Source organism: Falco peregrinus, chromosome 9 (genome assembly GCF_023634155.1).
Source record: "Falco peregrinus isolate bFalPer1 chromosome 9, bFalPer1.pri, whole genome shotgun sequence".
Classification (NCBI taxonomy): domain Eukaryota; kingdom Metazoa; phylum Chordata; class Aves; order Falconiformes; family Falconidae; genus Falco; species Falco peregrinus.
Genome location: NC_073729.1, coordinates 2,774,319 through 2,783,597, shown reverse-complemented (window position 1 = coordinate 2,783,597; position 9,279 = coordinate 2,774,319). Strand labels below are relative to the sequence as shown.

Genomic DNA, 9,279 nt, shown 5'->3' with positions numbered 1-9,279 from the left:
GGCGGATGGACTCTATGGAGGTTGAGACCCTGGTCCATGCCTGTGACCTGCACGTGTGCTCTCTTTGGCCTTGGGGCTGTCTCCTAACCTGGCAGCTGGTGAGAGGGGCTTCTCCAAAGGCAGGTGCTCGCTGTGCCTTTGCCTCTCTAAATCTGACAGCTTTAGGTAGAAACACAGCCGCAGCCGGGATCACCTCTCCCTCATCTGGTCCACGCGAGCAGTAGGGAGCGTGAGGCAGTCGGTGGTGATTTGTGGCTCTCCAGGCTGCGTGGCTGCACTGCAGCTGCTCAAAGGTGAGTCCAAGTACACCTTGCTGCTGATGCAGGGAGGAGAGATGGTGTCAAGAAAGCGCAAAATGTATATCCTAGAGCAGGACAATCTACAGTAAAGAGAGGCAAAGCTGGTGATGAAAATGTTGCAGGCTGTGAATGAAACTGCTGCGCGATGGCATCAAGAAGAGAAATAAGGACTAGACGTAGGGTATGTGTGAAATAGGCAGCCCGCGGGGTGCACGGGCATCCGTCGGGACCACACCGGGCAGACGGGCCCTGCTGGCAAGGGGCCACGGTAGGGAAGACAGAGCATGGACCTAATGTAAAGATGGGCATTGCCCAGAGCAGCTGCCCAAAACATCCAGATCAGGAACCGAGCTGAGCGCAGGCACATGTGTAGAGGAACTGGGGGGGATGCTGCAGGCAGAGATGTTTGCAACTCATCCGTTATAGAATAGAGCTGCAGCAGGTAGAAATGTCTGGTTACCTGTCCCTCCTGCAGCTTGCATCAATGTCACATTTGTCAAGATGCTTAGAGGGAAATTTGAGTGATGTGAAGAGTGCTCCTGCCACTGGTGTGCAAGCAGCACTGCTGTGATGGAGGCTGTGCAAGCCTGCAAGATGCTCATGGTGCTCCTGCCAACCCACTTCCAGCAGATGGGACCACAGGAGCTTTCAACCTCGCATCTGCTGAGAACCGGCCTGGTAAGCCCAGGCTTCACACGCACTTGGATGCACATGTTTTCTTTTTCATTGATTGATCCCGTCCTTGGTGTGGGAGACCTGAGCTGCGATGCCCCGTCAGCAGCAGGGACAATCTAAAACCAGCCTGCAGGCAAAGGAGGCTGGTGAATACCATTGCCAAACTGGGGCCACCGCGAGCAGAAAAGGAGAAACAGCTGGGGGACTCCCCTCCCTTACATCCCCACTCTGCTGCCAGTTTGGGCAAATACTGTATTTCTTGGAGATGTGCCCAGCTGGTGGAATGCCCGAGGAAAATGAGCCGGTGGAAGATGGCAAAAATGCTTGACGGTGCCGAAAACACGGCGTGGAAGCTGGTTTGCTGCGTTAGAGCTTTCAGCGGAGCTGGGGAAGGGGAGTGGAGGCTGCGATACCTGGCCTGGCTGTGCGTCCCCATGCAGGTGCCGCTATCCTCAGCAGCACAGGGTGCCCCCCCGGAACCCCACCCGGCAAACGCCCAGCTGAAGCCGAGGTGCTGAGGATGGATGCACTGTCCCCCTCCCACCTGATGAATAACAAAAGCATTGGCTTGAGCTAGGTTGCAGGAGGGAGGCGAGGGGATAAGCTGCCGGAAAGCTGGAGAAGACAAGCTGGAGAGGGGATTTTTGCTCGTGCATGTTACCTGGTGAATGGGAGGTTGCAGCGCTCTGCTCCTGCTCCACTGCTTTAAAAAGCTTGTCTCTACATCCTCGGCTGGGGACTCTTTCCTGCAAGTGGCAGGGAAAGAGTGGGCAGGAATCGATCTGTGACCCAGGCCAAAAATATCGCCTGTCCCGCAGCTCCGAAAGTTTTTCTCTGCTCCTACAGGCTGGGAGAAAGGGGGTACTGGAGCTGCCAGGCACACCGGAGGGCACGCTCTGCATCGCTGGGGAGCCCTGCCAAGGGGACAGGCGGGAGGGAGGGGATGGGGAGCTGAAGCCTGTGAGGTTTAGTGAAATGGAAACAGTGAGCCAGAGCGCTGTGCAAGGCACTGCAATCCTCTGCTGGCATAGCCGTGCAGCTGTGGAGGGTGTTTGGGTGGCAAAACCCCTCTGGGCACCTAGAGGGTCCTAGGTGGGGTCCAGCTGTCTGGGGTTTGCCCTCTCCAAGATGACCTTCCTTAAGTAACTCTTTCGTATCATGCTAAGAAAGGCTCGGAGTGTGGCTCAAGGCAGACAAGCTCTCTTGCTGTGTTCCTGCTCTCTTGCCTTTTGTCCAGGTCTCCTCCAGCCCTGATGTGTGGCAGAGCCCTGGCAGTCTTAGCAAGAGGTGGGTGCGTGCTACATGCCACCCACACACAAACACATGCGTGACACGTGTGCTAAGTGCTTCTGACTTCTCACTCGCCCCGTGACTCCTCATTTCAAAGAGCATCAGACAGCAAAAGGTCCCCAGGTGGCCGCAGGCTCTAACCCTGCAGCACAACCGAAGCAGTTTACGTGCAGAGGGGCAGCAGGGAAGAGCCCCTGCCCGGCTGGGAGGGCAAAGGCTGCTGCTGAGTGTTGGGATTGCAAGAGCCAGGGTGCCACAACCAGGTTGTAAGCAGTGACTATGCACCATGGAGCTGTGGGGGCCCTGCGTTTTGTTCTTGAGGTGCCTTTGCCTCAGATACCCCCCCTTTAAGCTCTGCCTGCCTGGTGGGGTGGTAAATATAGAAACATAAGCCCTGGAGGTTTTTTTTATTCCCTCCAAACATGTCCCTCCCATCTTAGCATCATCTGTGCAATTGCTCCAGCTGCTCCTATACATGGTATGACTTTTTGTTTTCCTTCTACCCTCGCTTCCCCCTCCATCCACCCCCCCTGCCCCATCCCGCTCTGTTCCCTTCCCTGCTGAGCACAGGGAGTCTGGGGCCAATAGGCTCCTCCAGACGATCAAATGTCACTATAAGTTGACAGCTGCATCACCTTGGGACGCTTGCAGATCCCAGCCCACCCTTCCCCTTCAGCAGGGAGCTCGGCACTTCTCTCCGCTCCTCCCAGGTAAGTGGGAGCCCCGGCAAGGGATGCTGCTAGGGGTACAACTGCCGAGGGGCTGAGCTTTGGTCTGAATGGAGAAGCACTAGGGAAGGGTTGGGGTCAACAGGACTTGGGATCCAGCACAGGATCCTAAGGGAAAGGCAGTTTTCCTTCCTGGCTTTGGTTGGGTATCGCATGAGGCTCATGTCCCCTGCAGAGATTTGGGTGCTCTGAACTCTCAAGGATGGGTGGTGGGAGCAAAGACTCTTCCAAGACCAAGGTGTGGGGCTGGGAATGGAGTGGTGTCTCTTGGGAAAACTCCCCCCAGCAGCAGGAAGGAATTGCTGCCCTTCCCTCCCATCACCTGGAGAAGAGAAAGCTGAGGTGGAGGGATGAGGGGCAGGACCAGTGGGGACCTGCTGGCAGGTGAGGGGGGCTGGGGGGGGCCGGGGCTAGAGAGAGACCTGAGAAAAACAAATATGGTCACAGAAAACTGCAACTCCCGCAGAAAAAAAGAAAATTGGGAGAGGAGCTCCCTGTGCACGTGGAGGGGCAGGAGGAGGGGATTAAATTCAGAGCAGTGATGGGATGTTCCCTACCTGCAGAGCTTCCAGCCCCTGCACCTGGCTGGCCTGACCCCACCTACCCTGCGTGGGGGGCATCTCCCCCCACAGCGGAGAGCTCCTGGCTGTTGGGGTGGGGGGTGTCCTGCGAAGGCACCAGCCTCGTGGGTCCCTGCCAGGCCTGGGGGTGAGGCAGGGGATGGAAGCTAAGCACGGTGGTGGTCTTCCACCCTCTGCCTCAGCCTTGCTGTTTCTAGCAAACCCCAGGCAGGGGTCAGACGGATCGGATCTCCCCAAAGGCAAGGACAGAGCTGCTGCTGGGGCAGGGGGTCGGGATCGTGCCGGGGGGTCGGTGGAGCCTGCAGCACCGCTTGGGTCCTGCTACCCTGTTGCAGCAGCAGCGCTGCCGTGGGTACTTGGTTCTCCAGCCCCAGGGGAGAGAAACGCTTCTGCTGGGGTGTACCGAGCAGTTCAGAAACAAAGGAGGAGGCAGAGGGACAGAAGAAATACATGTTCAAAAAAGTATATGTATATACATCTATACTTTTAAATTTATACATATACTTTTCTATATAAAAAGTATATGCATCCATTTTTATATTTAATAGATATATTACATATAACATATGTGTCAATAAATATATGTATGCATATAAAAAAATAGCTGCAGTGGGTTTGCAGCAGCTCCTGCTGGAAAAGCATGGCCGTGTGGTGCTTGGCAGATCATACCCCTTGTCCTCGCCTGATAGCTGTCCCTGCCAGGTCCCCTGGCCCCTGCGTGGCCACTTTTGTCCTCCCCCCTTTCCATACAGCTCTCGCTACCTTGCCTCCCTTGTATGGCCTGGCTTGGGAGGGATGATTGATGGGCGGGTTATTTCCAGGGATGGCCCAGAGGTGCAAGGCAGCCCGTACCCCCTCCCTGGCGCATTCTCAGCTGCCAAGAGGTTTCTTGGGATGTGCTGGCTCTGCTCTTTCAGCCAAAGGCAGGATCATTTGGGGCCAAAAGGGACGCAGCATTCCTGCCCACCTGAGGCTAATGAGGGTCAGGGGATTTGTCCTTCTAGCCGTGACCTGCTTAGCTCGAGCAAAATGCAGAAGCTAACCTTTGCTTTCACCTTTAAGGGGTGGGAGCAGGCAGGAAGTTTTTGGTCTGGCAAAACTTTCCCATGTGTTTTGATTTCCTTCCAAATGGTGGGCAGTATTAACTAATTGATTTTATTACATCCTTAAACCTCAGTCAAGACCAGACCCCATTTTTCTGCCGCTGTACAAACAAAACCCAGTTATTGCCTTAAGGTGCTAACAGCCTTAATCTTAGGCTGCATTTGCTGCGTGTAAAGTAATTTCCACTGAAGGGTAATCCCGAGCCAGCTGGAGACTTTCCATTGCCTTCAGCGAACTTAATCCTAGCTGCAGAAAATACTGCTCTTAGCAGATTGCTTGCTTTATTGCCTTTTGGATGTAAATATGGTTTGGTTTTGTTGGCTGCTTTGATGACAGAGTTAGCTACGTGGACAGTGCTGGGTGTCCAAGAGCCTTTCTCATCTCGGGGGGCTGTTGCTATGATGGTCTGTGTTTTGCCCCTGGCTTTGAGGGACCAGATGCCTTCTGAATGCCACGAAGTGGATAGACACCTTGTTCTTCTCAAGGCGAGACCTTTTTGGCTTTCCAGCCAGGGCAGTGGCAGTCAGCTACAGCCTTAAATGCCAGCTCCTCCCGACGGAGTGACCAAACTTGGCTGAACGTTTGGTCCTTGCAAGGCTGAAACCGCATCTCACCCTGGATTTTTTTCTCCCCAACCTGCTCTAGCCTGTGGGGTTTCTGCATCTGGCTCATCTCTGCACACAGTCTGCCAATGCACTTGTTATTAATTCGTTTTATCCGGGGCCCAGAAACCCCCTCAGAACTGGGGTCTTGTGGTGTCAGGGATGCTGGCATTCTCGCTCGGCTTTTATAGCATGCGGACAGATGCCATGCGAAATCCCATTCGCATTTGCAGCGCTTGGATTAACAAATATGGAAGGGTGTAGGGGAACAGCCAATGTGACAACCCTCGGCAAGATGTCCTTAGAGCTAAATTGGAGTCTAGATGAGCTCATTCCAATAACTGTTAATGGAAAGCCTGATTGCAAAGACTCCTGTTGACTTCAATTGCCTTGGAAAGAACAGCATGCGCTGCATGACGTGCCTACCCCACACCGACCAGACGTTTGCTCTCAGTGTGCATATGCCGGGCTCTCGAGCTGATTTCTTCTCCAGGATTGAGCAGTATTACTACTTTTCTCACCGGAGAGAGAGGGAAGAAGAGTTTAGCTCAAAGCCCTTTAAAAGTCGTCTTCCCGCTCCACACACACACCCCCTTGGCAAGAAGGCAATCTGGGTTTATAAATTAAAGGCAGAATCCGTGGGAGGATTGACCATAGCTCTGAGCCTTTACAGATCCTGCATTTTGGAAGAAGCCAACAGCTGGGCATCTGGCAGCTTCCCTTGATGGGCTTTTGCCAGAAGCTCTGCTGTCCCGCTGCATAAACCAACACACTGCCAAGCATTATTACTAATAGTTTGAATAATTTTTGGAGGCTGAAATGAGATTGTAAACTTGCTAGCCACTGTGCGGAGAGCAAGTGGAAATCTTTACCCTGAAGATTTGATGATCCAGATAAAAAAGACCAGGGGAGAGAGACCAGAGGTGTTGTAGCATCTGAGTAAGTAACAGAAGAAGCAGCAGGAATCAGTGCAGCAGAAAAGCCTTTTGCAGAGCTGAAAATCCGCCCAGACATGAAATTCCTCCAAGATTCCTCCTGCCTGGTGGGGTTAGAGTCCCCAGAGTACTCCTTGGGGTGGCTGTTGCACTTGAGGAGTGGGCAATCATGGCTACCAAGTTAAAAGCAGCCCGGGACCAAGAGGTCACTGAACCCAGATCTCCTGTGTCCTAGCAGATCACCCTCCAGTCCAGCTACTCAGGTCAGGTCGTAACACAGCCGTTGCTGGCACTACTTCCAGGGCAATGCTGAATTTCAGAAACAGGATAAATGAGGAACCAGAGGGGAAAAAAATGCTGGCTGTTTATTGCTGCTTAGGACATGGGGTTTTTAAATCCTGCTGGTGTTAACGTGTGGTGCCCAGGGTCATTGCTGGGGAATGGAGAGAATCCCTTATAGGGCAGGGTTGGAGCCTATGGGATTACTGCCTTCCTCTGAAATAGAAAGCTGCTGAGCTGCAGTTGTTCCTTTTGAGCCTAAGTCAGCCCACCTGCTCCTTCAAGACATCTCTCATATATCAGCTGAGTAATGAAGTCATGAATGTCATGGCTTGGGTTTCCCAGCGAGGAGGAGCCTGGCTTTCTAACTTGAGACGCGCCGCAGATTTGGAGGAAGTTTTGGAGGGTCCTTCCCCACCTCCTCCCTTGGCCTCAGGGCAGCCGACGCTTTTGGGAGAGCCACAGTATTCACCGCTGCCGTCACCCACCCCAGCGCAGCGTGCGGTATCACTGCAGTGCCCCCCGAACAGCAGCTCTGCTCTCTCTGACTCTGTCTGAGGCTCCTGTACACGCACTTGGGGTCCAGCAAGGATCAGCAGAGGGACCACATCCAGCCCTTGCACCCGTTCTGTGGGCGGTGGGCTGCATCCAGCCCTGACCAGGGCTGCGCAGAGATGCAAGGCACAGCAGCGCCGTGGATGGGCTCGTTTCTGCCCCATGGTGCAAGGCTTGGGTGTAATAAATACAGCTGGTTACACTGATGTCAACTGCCCAACCGGGCGTTTGGCCAGTTTTCCTCTTAAACTAATCAACAGATAATTGTTCATTCATTCATCAGCTGTATAAACCAGACACGCTTTTGGGCGCTGACAAATAAGTAGTTATCTCGGGGTGTATTGGTAGTTTCTGTTATTTTTTCAGCTCTGACTAATGCTTTGGAGCTGGCACCTGCCCACTTGTGATAGGGTAAAAGAACAAAAAATTTCTCTGGTCTTGCTGGAGCGATGGAAATGTCAGATGGGTGCGAGAGGACGCCCTGGCTTGTGCCCGTCTCCCTGAGCTCCGGAGGTTTGGTAACTTAAAGCCGGGTCCAGGTCTCCCCCCGTGCCTGCCTGCGGGAAGCAGCCAGGTTGACAGGGCATGTCTTTCCAGATGATCTTTTCCTCTTCCCCTCTCCTTCTCCTCTAACCTGGCTGGCAAAGGTCTGTGCTGCTCCTAGAATGGCAGTGTTGGTGGGGGACTGGCTGCTGTGTGGGAAAGCAGGTGCTTGGCTTTTTTTGTCCTCAGATGTCAACCCATCTGCTCCTGCTTGGCGTTTTTTTGGAGGCACTCTCACTAATAACATCTCTTTTTTTTTTCTTTTTTTTTTTTCTCTTCATCTTTTGTCTAGAAACCCGTTGCCGACATGTCTGATACCGAGGAAGTGTAAGTAGAGCTAAAGCCACCTGTGTGTCCTGCTCAGCTTGGCCCCGTGCCGCAGAGCGAGGGCATCCCCATGGGGAGCAGAGGCTGGGTTCTGCCCCGTGCACAGCCTGAAGCCCCCCAAGGCAGCGGGGAAGAGGCATCTTGATTTTGAGCATCAAAGGGTCCATCAAAGGCCCCTGACACCCTCGCTGTCCAACACAGGACATCCTCCAAACACCTCTGCCCAGCTCAGCCTGCCCTCAGCGCCCGTGGCTCTGTACCTGGAATAGCATGACCAAACCCAGTGGGGTCCTTTGACATTTATGCATCAGTAGGTGCAGAAGGGAGATTTAGGGCAATCATGGGACATCACGGAGAGACCTGCAGTGGTCACGTAGCCCCCTCCTCAGCTGCGAGGCAGGCTCAGCTTAACCTGTGTCATTTTGCCCAGCCTGCTCTTAAAACTTGTTTCCCAAAGATGAGATCTGGCACCATTTTCAGGAAATCTCTAACACACATGTCCTTCATTTAGGGTCTGGCCCCAGGGCTGCTCTGGGCTTTGGGTTTCATGCAAGGTGATGGTAGCACAGGAGGGGCGGGCAAGTGGGGGCAAGGAACGGGAGCAGACCCTGAGATTGGCATTGCTACAGCCATGGGATAAACACGGAGCAGCAGCTGGTCTATGCCAAGTTTTTCGTAGGCAGCCCTAGGGTTCAGGGAGCCTGTAGCACATCTGGGTTGGTGTGGGGCAGCGGCTGCAGGCTGGCTTGCCCGGCACACTGGGGCTGAGGTCCAGCTTCATCAGCCCCTGCACGGCGCTCTTGCGTGGGTACCACGTTATAGCCTGGTGGTGGCAGGATTATTCCTGGATGCAGATCTATGTGCACCTTCAGAGTCGGGAACGCTATTTAAAATAAAACCCAAATGCAGTCGCTTTACTGCTCTTTAAACCAAATGGCTCCTGAAAGAGCAGAGGGAGAATGGGGGAAAGAAGACACAGCAGGCTTTAAACAACAGCGTGTTGGGTTGCTTCAGTGTATTGTTTAAAACTTAGCGATGATACGGAGTGAAAGAATTATTTATCTGGTCTCAATAACCTTTTTTCTCTCTCGCAGGGAGCAAGGAGAGGGTAAGTCTTAACTCTGTCTCTAATCGCTTCCATGCAAGCCTGCCACACTCGCAGCCCGAGTCCTCTTCTCCTTTCTGCCCGGTGCTGAGATTTTAACAAAAAGTGCCGGTACAGTTGAGCAAATCTGAGGTTTCTTTTTTGTGCGTCGGTCTGTCCGAGTGTCCCTTTTGTGCGTCGGTCTGTCCGAGTGTCCCCGCGTCCCGGCGCTGGTACCCCCGCAGCCCCCGGGGCTGCCCCAGGCCGATGCCCCGGT

General features: G+C 53.7%; 1 long non-coding RNA gene across 1 annotated transcript; it reads left to right on the top strand.

Annotated features, from left to right (window-relative positions):
- Positions 1–2,688: 2,688 nt before the first annotated feature.
- Positions 2,689–7,919, top strand: LOC129785193 (uncharacterized). The gene is made up of 3 exons (XR_008748845.1): positions 2,689–2,742; positions 2,884–2,974; positions 7,884–7,919. It is a non-coding gene; the product is annotated as an uncharacterized LOC129785193 (long non-coding RNA).
- Positions 7,920–9,279: the final 1,360 nt, after the last annotated feature.